We start from the raw sequence: 16,948 nt of genomic DNA, 5'->3' as shown, positions 1-16,948 counted from the left end.
CTGGCTGGCTGGCTGGCTGACTGGCAGGCTGACTGGCTGGCTGACTGGCTAACTGGCTGGCTGGCTGACTGGCCGGCCGGCTGACTGGCTGGCTGACTGGCCGGCCGGCTGACTGGCTGGCTGACTGGCCGGCCGGCTGACTGGCTGGCTGACTGGATGGCTGGCTGGCTGACTGGCTGGCTGACTGGCTGACTGGCTGGCTGACTGGCTAACTGGCTGACTGGCTGGCTGGCTGGCTGGCTGACTGGCCGGCCGGCTGGCTGGCTGACTGGCTGGCTGACTGGCCGGCCGGCTGACTGGCTGGCTGACTGGCTGGCTGGCTGACTGTGTATTCTGTCTGTTAGCCCAGGTGGACTGAACACTTCGTCTCTCTCACAGGGCCGAGAACAACTCTCTATTCAAACAGTCCAGGTAAATAACGTCAAGAACACATTATAATTCAAGGATTCACACGACCAGATGTATCTGTTACATTCAGATATAACCATGGTAACTCTTTATACACCCATTTACATACTGGATATAAACGAATGATTAGCAGTCTTTAAAGACAAGACAAGCCCTATATGAAGTAGACCTGGGTGTTTCTGAGACGAGAGCCCCATCTCTACAGCCCTGCCCTGCCCTGCCACCTCTGACCTGTTCACAAACCACTTACAGACGAGACCATGACCCGTAGGCATGTTTCCAGACAGGGAGATCATTTTTTTAGACAGGTTTGTCTGAAGTCCAGGTTGAGGTCACTGAGGAGGGGGTGAGGGGAGGGTGAGGGTGGGGGGTTGAAGAGGCGTTGAGGAGGGGTCAGAGGTTACCCAGCCACAGGCTCAGGGGCTTAGGAACAGCTGGAGAGGAGGGTGACATCAGAGTAGCCGACCGAAGGAATGACCGACCTCACCCCCCTCGTTCCCAGAGCAACGAGTAGGGAGCAGGGCCTTTAATGAGAGGACTGAGGCTGCCACCATAGCACCAGAGGACCTCTGGGATACGGTGCACCACAGGCTCCAAACCCTGACCCTGGGATGTGTCCCAAATGCCTCCCTATTCCCTTTATACTGCACAAATTTTGACTAGGCACTTAGGGGATAGGGTGCCATTTGCAAGGCAGCTCCAGTTGTTGCAGCTAGGTTCTCTCTCTCTCTCTCTCTCTCTCTCTTTCTCTCTGGTGTCATTCTCTCTCTCTCTGGTCTCCTTCTCTCTCTCTCTGGTCTCCTTCTCTCTCTCTCTCTGGTCTCCTCTCTATCTTTCTGGTCTCCTTCTCTCTCTCTCTCTGGTCTCCTTCTCTCTCTCTCTGGTCTCCTTCTCTCTCTCTCTGGTCTCCTTCTCTCTCTCTTTCTGGTCTCCTTCTCTCTCTCTCTCTGGTCTCCTCCTTTCTCGCTGGTCTCCTTCTCGCTCTCTCTGGTATCCTTCTCTCTCTCTCTGGTCTCCTTCTCTCTCTTTCTGGTCTCCTCTCTCTCTCTCTGGTCTCCTCTCTCTCTCTGGTCTCCTCCTCTCTCTGGTCTCCTCTCTCTCTCTCTGGTCTCCTCTCTCTCTCTGGTATCCTTCTCTTGCTCTCTGGTCTCCTTCTCTCTCTCTCTGGTCTCCTCTCTCTCTCTGGTATCCTTCTCTCGCTCTCTGGTCTCCTTCTCTCTCTCTCAGGTCTCCGCTCCCTCTCTCTCTCTGGTCTCCTTCTCTCTCTCTCTCTGGTCTCACTCTCTCTCTCTGGTCTCCTCTCTCTCTTTCTGGTCTCCTTCCCTCTCTCTCTCTGGTCTCCTCCTCTCTCTCTCTCTGGTCTCCTCCTCTCTCTCTCTCTGGTCTCCTCCTCTCTCTCTCTGGTATCCTTCTCTCACTCTCTGGTATCCTTCTCTCTCTCTTTCTGGTCTCCTTCTCTCTCTCTTTCTGGTCTCCTTCTCTCTCTCTCTCTGGTCTCCTCCTTTCTCGCTGGTCTCCTCTCTCTCTCTGGTATCCTTCTCTCTCTCTCTGGTCTCCTTCTCTCTCTTTCTGGTCTCCTCTCTCTCTCTCTGGTCTCCTCTCTCTCTCTGGTCTCCTCCTCTCTCTGGTCTCCTCTCTCTCTCTCTGGTCTCCTCTCTCTCTCTGGTATCCTTCTCTTGCTCTCTGGTCTCCTTCTCTCTCTCTCTGGTCTCCTCTCTCTCTCTGGTATCCTTCTCTCGCTCTCTGGTCTCCTCTCTCTCTCTCTGGTCTCCTCCTCTCTCTCTCTGGTCTCCTCTCTCTCTCTGGTCTCCTCTCTCTCTCTCTGGTCTCCTCCTCTCTCTCTCTCTGGTCTCCTTCTCTCTCTCTGGTCTCCTTCTCTCTCTCTCTGATCTCCTGCTCTCTGGTCTCCTTCTCTCTCTCTCTGGTCTCCTTCTCTCTCTCTCTGGTCGGGGCTCAGATGTCAGACATGAAACGTTGCCACAGGAATGGCATGGCATGATCTGAGTGGGAGTCAGCTTTCTCTACCCAGCCAAACACACGCTGTACTGATCCCATCACAGCCACTTCACAGAGAGGGGATGGAGGGATGGGAAGAGCGCTGGAGGGAAGGAGAGGGGGAGATGGTGTCCCCAGCTACACCATCTGGTCCCAGATGCATTCTCCTCTAATGGAGGGCAGCTCAGCAATACCACCCTTCTCTGATCACAACCACTACAGAAGAACGTGGAAGAGAGGGGAGACAGGACGCATAGATGAAGGGAAGAGGAATGAAAGACAAGAGGAGACAGTGGGACAAATATAGATGTAGGAAAGATATATAGAGAGAGAGGAGACAGAGAGAAGGAGAAATATAGATGTAGGAAAGATATATAGAGAGAGGGGAGGAAGAGAAAAGGGAGAAATATAGATGTAGGAAAGATATATAGAGAGAGAGGAGACAGAGAAAAGGAGAAATATAGATGTAGGAAAGATATATAGAGAGAGAGGAGGCAGAGAAAAGGAGAAATATAGATGTAGGAAAGATATATAGAGAGAGAGGAGACAGAGAAAAGGAGAAATATAGATGTAGGAAAGATATATATAGAGAGAGGAGACAGAGAGAAGGAGAAATATAGATGTAGGAAAGATATATAGAGAGAGGGGAGGGAGAGAAAAGGAGAAATATAGATGTAGGAAAGATATATAGAGAGAGGAGACAGAGAAAATGAGAAATATAGATGTAGGAAAGATATATAGAGAGAGAGGAGACAGAGAAAAGGAGAAATATAGATGTAGGAAATATATATAAAAAGAGGAGACAGAGAAAAGGAGAAATATAGATGTAGGAAAGATATATAGAGAGAGAGGAGGCAGTGAAAAGGAGACATATAGATGTAGGAAAGATATATAGAGAGAGAGGAGGTAGAGAAAAGGAGACATATAGATGTAGGAAAGATATATAGAGAGAGGAGACAGGGAAAATGAGAAATATAGATGTAGGAAAGATATATAGAGAGAGAGGAGACAGAGAAAAGGAGAAATATAGATGTAGGAAATATATATAGAGAGAGGGGAGGGAGAGAAAAGGGATAAATATAGATGTAGGAAAGATTTATAGAGAGAGAGGAGACAGAGAAAAGGAGAAATATAGATGTAGGAAAGATATATAGAGAGAGGGGAGGGAGAGAAAAGGGAGAAATATAGATGTAGGAAAGATTTATAGAGAGAGAGGAGACAGAGAAAAGGAGAAATATAGATGTAGGAAAGATATATAGAGAGAGAGGAGACAGAGAAAAGGAGAAATATAGATGTAGGAAAGATATATTGAGAGAGAGGAGACAGAGAAAAGGAGAAATATAGATGTAGGAAAGATATATAGAGAGAGAGGAGGTAGAGAGAAGGAGAACTATTGATGTAGGAAAGATATATAGAGAGAGAGGAGACAGTGTGAGAAATATAGATGTAGGAAAGATATATATAGAGAGAGGAGACAGAGAAAAGCATAAATATAGATGTAGGAAAGATATATATAGAGAGAGGAGACAGAGAAAAGGAGAAATATAGATGTAGAAAAGATATATAGAGAGAGAGGAGACAGAGAAAAGGGAGAAATATAGATGTATGAAAGATATATAGAGAGAGGAGACAGAGAAAAGGAGAAATATAGATGTAGGAAAGATATATAGAGAGAGAGGAGACAGAGAAAAGGAGAAATATAGATGTAGGAAAGATATATAGAGAGAGAGGAGACAGAGAAAAGGAGAAATATAGATGTAGAAAAGATATATAGAGAGAGGAGACAGAGAAAAGGAGAAATATAGATGTAGGAAAGATATATAGAGAGAGAGGAGACAGAGAAAAGGAGAAATATAGATGTAGGAAAGATATATAGAGAGAGAGGAGACAGAGAAAAGGAGAAATATAGATGTAGAAAAGATATATAGAGAGAGAGGAGACAGAGAAAAGGAGAAATATAGATGTAGAAAAGATATATAGAGAGAGAGGAGACAGAGAAAAGGAGAAATATAGATGTAGAAAAGATATATAGAGAGAGGAGGTAGAGAAAAGGGAGAAATATAGATGTAGGAAAGATATATATAGAGAGAGAGGAGGTAGAGAAAAGAGAGAAATATAGATGTAGAAAAGATATATAGAGAGAGGAGGTAGAGAAAAGGGAGAAATATAGATGTAGGAAAGATATATATAGAGAGAGAGGAGGTAGAGAAAAGGAGAAATATAGATGTAGGAAAGATATATAGAGAGAGGAGACAGTGGGAGAAATATAGATGTAGGAAAGATATATAGAGAGAGGAGACAGAGAAAAGGGAGAAATGTAGATGTAGGAAAGATATATAGAGAGAGAGGAGACAGTGAAAAGGATAAATATAGATGTAGGAAAGATATATAGAGAGAGAGGAGACAGAGAAAAGGATAAATATAGATGTAGGAAAGATATATAGAGAGAGAGGAGACAGAGAAAAGGAGAAATATAGATGTAGGAAAGATATATAGAGAGAGAGAGGAGGCAGAGAGAAGGAGAAATATAGATGTAGGAAAGATATATATAGAGAGAGAGGAGGGAGAGAAAAGGAGAAATATAGATGTAGGAAAGATATATAGAGAGAGAGAGGAGACAGAGAAAAGGGAGAAATATAGATGTAGAAAAGATATATAGAGAGAGAGGAGGCAGAGAAAAGAGAGAAATATAGATGTAGGAAAGATATATAGAGAGAGAGGAGGTAGAGAGAAGGAGAACTATTGATGTAGGAAAGATATATAGAGAGAGAGGAGACAGTGTGAGAAATATAGATGTAGGAAAGATATATATAGAGAGAGGAGACAGAGAAAAGCATAAATATAGATGTAGGAAAGATATATATAGAGAGAGGAGACAGAGAAAAGGAGAAATATAGATGTAGAAAAGATATATAGAGAGAGAGGAGACAGAGAAAAGGGAGAAATATAGATGTATGAAAGATATATAGAGAGAGGAGACAGAGAAAAGGAGAAATATAGATATAGGAAAGATATATAGAGAGAGAGGAGACAGAGAAAAGGAGAAATATAGATGTAGGAAAGATATATAGAGAGAGAGGAGACAGAGAAAAGGAGAAATATAGATGTAGAAAAGATATATAGAGAGAGGAGACAGAGAAAAGGAGAAATATAGATGTAGGAAAGATATATAGAGAGAGAGGAGACAGAGAAAAGGAGAAATATAGATGTAGGAAAGATATATAGAGAGAGAGGAGACAGAGAAAAGGAGAAATATAGATGTAGAAAAGATATATAGAGAGAGAGGAGACAGAGAAAAGGAGAAATATAGATGTAGAAAAGATATATAGAGAGAGAGGAGACAGAGAAAAGGAGAAATATAGATGTAGAAAAGATATATAGAGAGAGGAGGTAGAGAAAAGGGAGAAATATAGATGTAGGAAAGATATATATAGAGAGAGAGGAGGTAGAGAAAAGAGAGAAATATAGATGTAGAAAAGATATATAGAGAGAGGAGGTAGAGAAAAGGGAGAAATATAGATGTAGGAAAGATATATATAGAGAGAGAGGAGGTAGAGAAAAGGAGAAATATAGATGTAGGAAAGATATATAGAGAGAGGAGACAGTGGGAGAAATATAGATGTAGGAAAGATATATAGAGAGAGGAGACAGAGAAAAGGGAGAAATGTAGATGTAGGAAAGATATATAGAGAGAGAGGAGACAGTGAAAAGGATAAATATAGATGTAGGAAAGATATATAGAGAGAGAGGAGACAGAGAAAAGGATAAATATAGATGTAGGAAAGATATATAGAGAGAGAGGAGACAGAGAAAAGGAGAAATATAGATGTAGGAAAGATATATAGAGAGAGAGAGGAGGCAGAGAGAAGGAGAAATATAGATGTAGAAAAGATATATAGAGAGAGAGGAGGCAGAGAAAAGAGAGAAATATAGATGTAGGAAAGATATATAGAGAGAGAGAGGAGACAGAGAAAAGGGAGAAATATAGATGTAGAAAAGATATATAGAGAGAGAGGAGGCAGAGAAAAGAGAGAAATATAGATGTAGGAAAGATATATAGAGAGAGAGAGGAGGGAGAATATAGATGTAGGAAAGATATATAGAGAGAGAGGAGGTAGAGAAAAGGAGAAATATAGATGTAGGAAAGATATATAGAGAGAGAGGAGACAGAGAAAAGGAGAAATATAGATGTAGGAAAGATATATAGAGAGAGAGAGGAGGCAGAGAAAAGGAGAAATATAGATGTAGGAAAGATATATAGAGAGAGAGGAGACAGAGAGAAGGAGACATATAGATGTAGAAAAGATATATAGAGAGAGAGGAGACAGAGAAAAGGAGAAATATAGATGTAGGAAAGATATATAGAGAGAGAGGAGGCAGAGAAAAGGGAGAAATATAGATGTAGGAAAGATATATAGAGAGAGAGGAGGGAGAGAAAAGGGAGAAATATAGATGTAGGAAAGATATATATAGAGAGAGGAGACAGTGGGAGAAATATAGATGTAGGAAAGATATATATAGAGAGAGAGGAGGCAGAGAAAAGGAGAAATATAGATGTAGGAAAGATAAATAGAGAGAGAGGAGACAGAGAAAAGGAGAAATATAGATGTAGGAAAGATATATATAGAGAGAGGAGGGAGAGAAAAGGGAGAAATATAGATGTAGGAAAGATATATAGAGAGAGAGGAGGCAGAGAAAAGGGAGAAATATAGATGTAGGAAAGATATATAGAGAGAGAGGAGGGAGAGAAAAGGGAGAAATATAGATGTAGGAAAGATATATAGAGAGAGAGGAGACAGTGGGAGAAATATAGATGTAGGAAAGATATATAGAGAGAGAGGAGACAGAGAAAAGGGAGAAATATAGATGTAGGAAAGATATATAGAGAGAGGAGACAGAGAAAAGGGAGAAATATAGATGTAGAAAAGATATATAGAGAGAGAGGAGACAGAGAAAAGGAGAAATATAGATGTAGAAAAGATATATAGAGAGAGGAGGTAGAGAAAAGGGAGAAATATAGATGTAGGAAAGATATATATAGAGAGAGAGGAGGTAGAGAAAAGAGAGAAATATAGATGTAGAAAAGATATATAGAGAGAGGAGGTAGAGAAAAGGGAGAAATATAGATGTAGGAAAGATATATATAGAGAGAGAGGAGGTAGAGAAAAGGAGAAATATAGATGTAGGAAAGATATATAGAGAGAGGAGACAGTGGGAGAAATATAGATGTAGGAAAGATATATAGAGAGAGGAGACAGAGAAAAGGGAGAAATGTAGATGTAGGAAAGATATATAGAGAGAGAGGAGACAGTGAAAAGGATAAATATAGATGTAGGAAAGATATATAGAGAGAGAGGAGACAGAGAAAAGGATAAATATAGATGTAGGAAAGATATATAGAGAGAGAGGAGACAGAGAAAAGGAGAAATATAGATGTAGGAAAGATATATAGAGAGAGAGAGGAGGCAGAGAGAAGGAGAAATATAGATGTAGAAAAGATATATAGAGAGAGAGGAGGCAGAGAAAAGAGAGAAATATAGATGTAGGAAAGATATATAGAGAGAGAGAGGAGACAGAGAAAAGGGAGAAATATAGATGTAGAAAAGATATATAGAGAGAGAGGAGGCAGAGAAAAGAGAGAAATATAGATGTAGGAAAGATATATAGAGAGAGAGAGGAGGGAGAATATAGATGTAGGAAAGATATATAGAGAGAGAGGAGGTAGAGAAAAGGAGAAATATAGATGTAGGAAAGATATATAGAGAGAGAGGAGACAGAGAAAAGGAGAAATATAGATGTAGGAAAGATATATAGAGAGAGAGAGGAGGCAGAGAAAAGGAGAAATATAGATGTAGGAAAGATATATAGAGAGAGAGGAGACAGAGAGAAGGAGACATATAGATGTAGAAAAGATATATAGAGAGAGAGGAGACAGAGAAAAGGAGAAATATAGATGTAGGAAAGATATATAGAGAGAGAGGAGGCAGAGAAAAGGGAGAAATATAGATGTAGGAAAGATATATAGAGAGAGAGGAGGGAGAGAAAAGGGAGAAATATAGATGTAGGAAAGATATATATAGAGAGAGGAGACAGTGGGAGAAATATAGATGTAGGAAAGATATATATAGAGAGAGAGGAGGCAGAGAAAAGGAGAAATATAGATGTAGGAAAGATAAATAGAGAGAGAGGAGACAGAGAAAAGGAGAAATATAGATGTAGGAAAGATATATATAGAGAGAGGAGGGAGAGAAAAGGGAGAAATATAGATGTAGGAAAGATATATAGAGAGAGAGGAGGCAGAGAAAAGGGAGAAATATAGATGTAGGAAAGATATATAGAGAGAGAGGAGGGAGAGAAAAGGGAGAAATATAGATGTAGGAAAGATATATAGAGAGAGAGGAGACAGTGGGAGAAATATAGATGTAGGAAAGATATATAGAGAGAGAGGAGACAGAGAAAAGGGAGAAATATAGATGTAGGAAAGATATATAGAGAGAGGAGACAGAGAAAAGGGAGAAATATAGATGTAGGAAAGATATATATAGAGAGAGAGGAGACAGAGAAAAGGAGAAATATAGATGTAGGAAAGATATATAGAGAGAGAGGAGACAGAGAAAAGGGAGAAATATAGATGTAGGAAAGATATATAGAGAGAGGAGACAGAGAAAAGGGAGAAATATAGATGTAGGAAAGATATATAGAGAGAGAGAGGAGACAGAGAAAAGGAGAAATATAGATGTAGGAAAGATATATAGAGAGAGAGAGGAGGCAGAGAAAAGGGAGAAATATAGATGTAGGAAAGATATATAGAGAGAGGAGACAGAGAAAAGGGAGAAATATAGATGTAGGAAAGATATATAGAGAGAGAGAGGAGACAGAGAAAAGGAGACATATAGATGTAGGAAAGATATATAGAGAGAGGAGTCAGAGAAAAGGAGAATTATAGATGTAGAAAAGATATATAGAGAGAGAGGAGGTAGAGAAAAGGAGAACTATAGATGTAGGAAAGATATATAGAGAGAGAGGAGACAGTGAAAAGGAGAAATATAGATGTAGGAAAGATATATAGAGAGAGAGGAGACAGAGAAAAGGAGAAATATAGATCTAGGAAAGATATATAGAGAGAGAGGAGACAGAGAAAAGGAGAAATATAGATGTAGGAAAGATATATAGAGAGAGAGGAGACAGAGAAAAGGAGACATATAGATGTAGGAAAGATATATAGAGAGAGAGGAGGTAGAGAAAAGGAGACATATAGATGTAGGAAAGATATATAGAGAGAGAGGAGGTAGAGAGAAGGAGAACTATAGATGTAGGAAAGATATATAGAGAGAGAGGAGACAGTGTGAGAAATATAGATGTAGGAAAGATATATATAGAGAGAGGAGACAGAGAAAAGGATAAATATAGATGTAGGAAAGATATATAGAGAGAGAGGAGACAGAGAAAAGGAGAAATATAGATGTAGGAAAGATATATAGAGAGAGAGGAGACAGAGAAAAGGAGAAATATAGATGTAGGAAAGATATATAGAGAGAGGAGACAGAGAAAATGAGAAATATAGATGTAGGAAAGATATATAGAGAGAGAGGAGACAGAGAAAAGGAGAAATATAGATGTAGGAAAGATATATAGAGAGAGAGGAGACAGAGAAAAGGAGAAATATAGATGTAGGAAAGATATATAGAGAGAGAGGAGACAGAGAAAAGGGAGAAATATAGATGTAGGAAAGATATATAGAGAGAGAGGAGACAGAGAAAAGGAGAAATATAGATGTAGGAAAGATATATAGAGAGAGAGGAGACAGAGAAAAGGAGAAATATAGATGTAGAAAAGATATATATAGAGAGAGGAGACAGAGAAAAGGAGAAATATAGATGTAGGAAAGATATATAGAGAGAGAGGAGACAGAGAAAAGGGAGAAATATAGATGTAGGAAAGATATATAGAGAGAGAGGAGACAGAGAAAAGGAGAAATATAGATGTAGGAAAGATATATAGAGAGAGAGGAGACAGAGAAAAGGAGAAATATAGATGTAGGAAAGATATATAGAGAGAGAGGAGACAGAGAAAAGGAGAAATATAGATGTAGAAAAGATATATAGAGAGAGAGGAGGCAGAGAAAAGGGAGAAATATAGATGTAGGAAAGATATATAGAGAGAGAGGAGGTAGAGAAAAGGAGAAATATAGATGTAGGAAAGATATATATAGAGAGAGAGGAGACAGAGAAAAGGAGAAATATAGATGTAGGAAAGATATATAGAGAGAGAGGAGACAGTGAAAAGGAGAAATATAGATGTAGGAAATATATATATAGAGAGAGAGGACGCAGAGAAAGGGGAGAAAGTGTGAGGAATAAAGTTCCTTCTCTCAACATCTGGTGTGAGAAACATTCCAGAGAGATGGAGACAGCAACTCAATCCCAGCAGAGCAGGTCTGACAGAGACAACTGGAAAGAAGTGGAGAAAAACAGACAGGGAGAGGAAGAGGAAGAGAGAGAGGGACAGAGAGAGACAGAGAGAGAGAGACAGAGAGAGAGAGAGAGAGACAGACAGAGAGACAGAGAGAGAGACAGAGACAGAGATAGAGAGAGGCAGACAGAGAGAGACAGAGAGAGAGAGACAGAGAGCGAGAGAGAGGGAGAGAGAGAGAGAGAGAGAGAGAGAGAGACAGAGAGAGAGAGAGAGGCACACAGACAGAGAGAGAGCGAGAGAGACAGAGATAGAGAGACAGAGAGAGAGGGAGAGAGAGAGACAGAGAGCGAGAGAGAGGGAGAGAGAGAGCGAGAGAGAGGGAGAGAGAGAGAGGCACACAGACAGAGAGAGAGAGAGAGAGAAGAGAGAGATAGAGAGTGAGAAAAAGACAGAGAGAGAGAGAGAGAAAACAGAGCCAAACAAGTGCAATCAGATCACCAAGCCCTCTAGACCCTGCTGCCGAGTCGACGACAAGACTCCGCTCCCCCCTCCCTCCCTCCCTCTCCCCCTGGGCTAGGGACCTGTCGCCACATTACACCACAAGATCATACCGCAGAAGTACAAAGCGCAAGAAACCAAGCCGGTCATAACAACCCTGAGCATTAGACTACTATATTAGAACCTGGACCCAGCAGCACGACATTAAGACCAACCTGAGCCAACTACATTATCTACAACCAGTAGACCACTATGTTAGATCCCCTACATTAAGACCAACCTGAGCCAACTACATTATCTACAACCATTAGACCACTATGTTAGATCCTCTACATTAAGACCAACTACACTATCTACAACCATTAGACCACTATGTTAGATCCCCGACATTAAGACCAACCTGAGCCAACTACACTATCTACAACCATTAGACCACTGTGTTAGATCCTCTACATTAAGACCAACCTGAGCCAACTACACTATCTACAACCATTAGACCACTGTGTTAGATCCTCTACATTAAGACCAACCTGAGCCAACTACACTATCTACAACCATTAGACCACTATGTTAGATCCCCGACATTAAGACCAACCTGAGCCAACTACACTATCTACAACCATTAGACCACTGTGTTAGATCCCCTACATTAAGACCAACTACACTATCTACAACCATTAGACCACTGTGTTAGATCCCCGACATTAAGACCAACCTGAGCCAACTACACTATCTACAACCATTAGACCACTGTGTTAGATCCCCTACATTAAGACCAACTACACTATCTACAACCATTAGACCACTATGTTAGATCCCCGACATTAAGACCAACCTGAGCCAACTACACTATCTACAACCATTAGACCACTGTGTTAGATCCTCTACATTAAGACCAACTACACTATCTACAACCATTAGACCACTATGTTAGATCCCCGACATTAAGACCAACCTGAGCCAACTACACTATCTACAACCATTAGACCACTGTGTTAGATCCCCTACATTAAGACCAACTACACTATCTACAACCATTAGACCACTGTGTTAGATCCCCTACATTAAGACCAACTACACTATCTACAACCATTAGACCACTGTGTTAGATCCTCTACATTAACACCATCCTGAGCCAACTACACTATCTACAACCATTAGACCACTGTGTTAGATCTTCTACATTAACAACATCCTGAGCCAACTACACTATCTACAACCATTAGACCACTATGTTAGATCCCCGACATTAAGACCAACCTGAGCCAACTACACTATCTACAACCATTAGACCACTGTGTTAGATCCCCTACATTAGGTCCTGACTGTTTATCAGTCTCTATCTGCCCATTGTGCCAGCTGACCATGCAGGATATGAACATGTGAGCCCAGAAAGCAGTAGAAACAGATGTGAGGTAGATAGAAGTCATATGACTCCTCAGTGTGGAAGAAACGACCAGTCTCTCTGGTCTGGACCTCCTCCCAGCCAGGAGTCATGCAGGGTTGGCAGGTACACAGCATGATAAAAAACACGCCTCTGTTTTGACAGAGAGGCCCTCTCCGTTTGGCTGTAGCCCTCTGTACAGACAGACCAGGGTACTGTAAGGGAAGGCAGTGGTTCGCTATGAAACCCTGCCCCCAAGTCAACTCACAGTCCCACGATACACCGGCTTCGTAACACTAACTTGTGGGAAGGGAACTGCCAAACGTCAACATAGAATTGTCAGCGTAACGTAATATTACAAAACACAACACTGAGACTCAGACTTCAGTGGAAAGACAAATAAACCCAAGATCGAATATCAAAAATAGTTGATCTTGTAAATACAGATCTACAAAACTGAGATGTTTTCTCCAGCAGATGGCTGCATTCAGTACAGAACTACATCGTGACTACAGACACTAAGACAAACGGAGATGTTTTCTCCAGCAGATGGCTGCATTCAGTACAGAACTACATCGTGACTACAGACACTAAGACAAACGGAGATGTTTTCTCCAGCAGATGGCTGCATTCAGTACAGAACTACATCCTGACTACAGACACTAAGACAAACGGAGATGTTTTCTCCAGCAGATGGCTGCATTCAGTACAGAACTATATCGTGACTACAGACACTAAGACAAACGGAGATGTTTTCTCCAGCAGATGGCTGCATTCAGTACAGAACTACATCGTGACTACAGACACTAAGACAAACGGAGATGTTTTCTCCAGCAGATGGCTGCATTCAGTACAGAACTACATCGTGACTACAGACACTAAGACAAACGGAGATGTTTTCTCCAGCAGATGGCTGCATTCAGTACAGAACTACATCCTGACTACAGACACTAAGACAAATTTAGATGTTTTCTCCAGCAGATGGCTGCATTCAGTACAGAACTACATCGTGACTACAGACACTAAGACAAACAGAGATGTTTTCTCCAGCAGATGGCTGCATTCAGTACAGAACTACGTCGTGACTACAGACACTAAGACAAACAGAGATGTTTTCTCCAGCAGATGGCTGCATTCAGTACAGAACTACATCCTGACTACAGACACTAAGACAAACGGAGATGTTTTCTCCAGCAGATGGCTGCATTCAGTACAGAACTACATCGTGACTACAGACACTAAGACAAACGGAGATGTTTTCTCCAGCAGATGGCTGCATTCAGTACAGAACTACATCGTGACTACAGACACTAAGACAAACGGAGATGTTTTCTCCAGCAGATGGCTGCATTCAGTACAGAACTACATCCTGACTACAGACACTAAGACAAACAAAACCACTTCCTAGTCAGTCAATTAACAAACTGTCAGCTGAATGGCCAGTTGACTCTCTCTGACCTACCCGCGTCTGGATAGTCAGGATATGGTGCACGCCTAATGTCATTGATTTTAAAAAACTTTAAAGGGATAGGTCACCAAAATGACAACATTAGTTAGATGGTTCCTTTCCTTGAATGTAGTCTCTGGGCCAACCAGGAGAGTCTGTGATCCACTGTCTGGGCCAACCAGGAGAGTCTGTGATCCACTGTCTGGGCCAACCAGGAGAGTCTGTGATCCACTGTCTAGACCAACCAGGAGAGTCTGTGATCCACTGTCTAGGCCAACCAGGAGAGTCTGTGATCCACTGTCTAGGCCAACCAGGAGAGTCTGTGATCCACTGTCTAGGCCAACCAGGAGAGTCTGTTAGGATTTGTCGACTTTGCCACTGTCATCAACTTTAGCATTAAAGGGGAAGTTCAGGATTTTAGACCTTAATGCTAGCTGTTACCTCAGTCTGAAAGTAGTCTGTGGACCAGGAGAAACTATCATCCATGGTTCAGTTGTCTGTCGTCAGCCACTACAAATGTCAGTTAACTTTAGCCAAAGAGTTTCTACACCCAGAGGAGCAACATCGCAAGACTTCCGGCATGCTTGTGAAACAGACCAAACAGACCAGGTTTGGGGTTCCAGAAGTCAATGAGAAGTTCATTTTCACAACCAAGCCTGGAGACAATGTCTTAAATAGTTGAACATGTTATTTTACTCCAACGTTGTGGAACTGACACGTTTTCATTAGTTAAAAACAACTTTATATCAAAGGAGTGCCTAGACAGTTTGTGTGTGTATTGGTATTGATGTGTCGGCTGTGTGCATTTTATAATTATTTTTGAATTGAAGTAGTTCTGTTCTTGTCTATTAATGTTCTGTATTATGTTTCATGTTTAGTGTTGGACCCCAGGTAGAGTAGCTTCTGCTTTTGCAACAGCTAATGGGGATCCTAATAAAATACCAACAAAAATACCAAGAATTTGACGGCCTGCACAGGCCCAGTTCAGTGTGAGATGACCGTTACACCCCGATGATGTGTTTCTACGCACGAGCTTCGATAGCCATCGTCGCCATGACATTGTCAACGGGAATTTCTACTGGAGAAGCAGTTTCATCTTCATAATGTACCGTCTCTGCTTTTAGCCATACTGAACTTCCCCTTTAATGACCAAAGCAACAACAACAATAGGAGTGTATCTCACCAGACAGTGCTTTAGCCACACTGAACTTCTCCTTTAATGACCAAAGCAACAACAACAATAGGAGTGTATCTCACCAGACAGTGCTTTAGCCATACTGAACTTCCCCTTTAATGACCAAAGCAACAACAACAATAGGAGTGTATCTCACCAGACAGTGCTTTAGCCATACTGAACTTCCCCTTTAATGACCAAAGCAACAACAACAATAGGAGTGTATCTCACCAGACAGTGCTTTAGCCATACTGAACTTCCCCTTTAATGACCAAAGCAACAACAACAATAGGAGTGTATCTCACCAGACAGTGCTTTAGTCATACTGAACTTCCCCTTTAATGACCAAAGCAACAACAACAATAGGAGTGTATCTCACCAGACAGTGCTTTAGTCATACTGAACTTCCCCTTTAATGACCAAAGCAACAACAACAATAGGAGTGTATCTCACCAGACAGTGCTTTAGCCATACTGAACTTCCCCTTTAATGACCAAAGCAACAACAACAATAGGAGTGTATCTCACCAGACAGTGCTTTAGCCATACTGAACTTCCCCTTTAACGACCAAAGCAACAACAACAATAGGAGTGTATCTCACCAGACAGTGCTTTAGTCATACTGAACTTCCCCTTTAATGACCAAAGCAACAACAACAGTAGGAGTGTATCTCACCAGACAGTGCTTTAGTCATACTGAACTTCCCCTTTAATGACCAAAGCAACAACAACAGTAGGAGTGTATCTCACCAGACAGTGCTTTAGCCATACTGAACTTCCCCTTTAATGACCAAAGCAACAACAACAATAGGAGTGTATCTCACCAGACAGTGCTTTAGTCATACTGAACTTCCCCTTTAATGACCAAAGCAACAACAACAGTAGGAGTGTATCTCACCAGACAGTGCTTTAGTCATACTGAACTTCCCCTTTAATGACCAAAGCAACAACAACAGTAGGAGTGTATCTCACCAGACAGTGCTTTAGTCATACTGAACTACCCTTTAATGACCAAAGCAACAACAACAGTAGGAGTGTATCTCACCAGACAGTGCTTTAGTCATACTGAACTTCCCCTTTAATGACCAAAGCAACAACAACAGTAGGAGTGTATCTCACCAGACAGTGCTTTAGTCATACTGAACTACCCTTTAATGACCAAAGCAACAACAACAGTAGGAGTGTATCTCACCAGACAGTGCTTTAGTCATACTGAACTTCCCCTTTAATGACCAAAGCAACAACAACAGTAGGAGTGTATCTCACCAGACAGTGCTTTAGTCATACTGAACTTCCCCTTTAATGACCAAAGCAACAACAACAGTAGGAGTGTATCTCACCAGACAGTGCTTTAGTCATACTGAACTTCCCCTTTAATGACCAAAGCAACAACAACAATAGGAGTGTATCTCACCAGACAGTGCTTTAGTCATACTGAACTTCCCCTTTAATGACCAAAGCAACAACAACAATAGGAGTGTATCTCACCAGACAGTGCTTTAGTCATACTGAACTTCCCCTTTAATGACCAAAGCAACAACAACAGTAGGAGTGTATCTCACCAGACAGTGCTTTAGTCATACTGAACTTCCCCTTTAATGACCAAAGCAACAACAACAGTAGGAGTG

The 16,948-nt window shown here is 41.3% G+C and overlaps 1 protein-coding gene across 1 annotated transcript in view; it reads right to left on the bottom strand.

The window, feature by feature from the left end:
* The window catches only part of metrnla (meteorin like, glial cell differentiation regulator a), a 32,355-nt gene that overhangs the window by 4,453 nt on the left and 10,954 nt on the right, over positions 1–16,948 (bottom strand). The gene's annotated exons all lie outside the window — the stretch shown is intronic.

Source organism: Oncorhynchus mykiss, chromosome 13 (assembly GCF_057628025.1).
Source record: "Oncorhynchus mykiss isolate SJ-2025 chromosome 13, ASM5762802v1, whole genome shotgun sequence".
Taxonomy (NCBI): Eukaryota; Metazoa; Chordata; class Actinopteri; order Salmoniformes; family Salmonidae; genus Oncorhynchus; species Oncorhynchus mykiss.
This window is presented reverse-complemented; position numbering and strand designations above follow the sequence as displayed.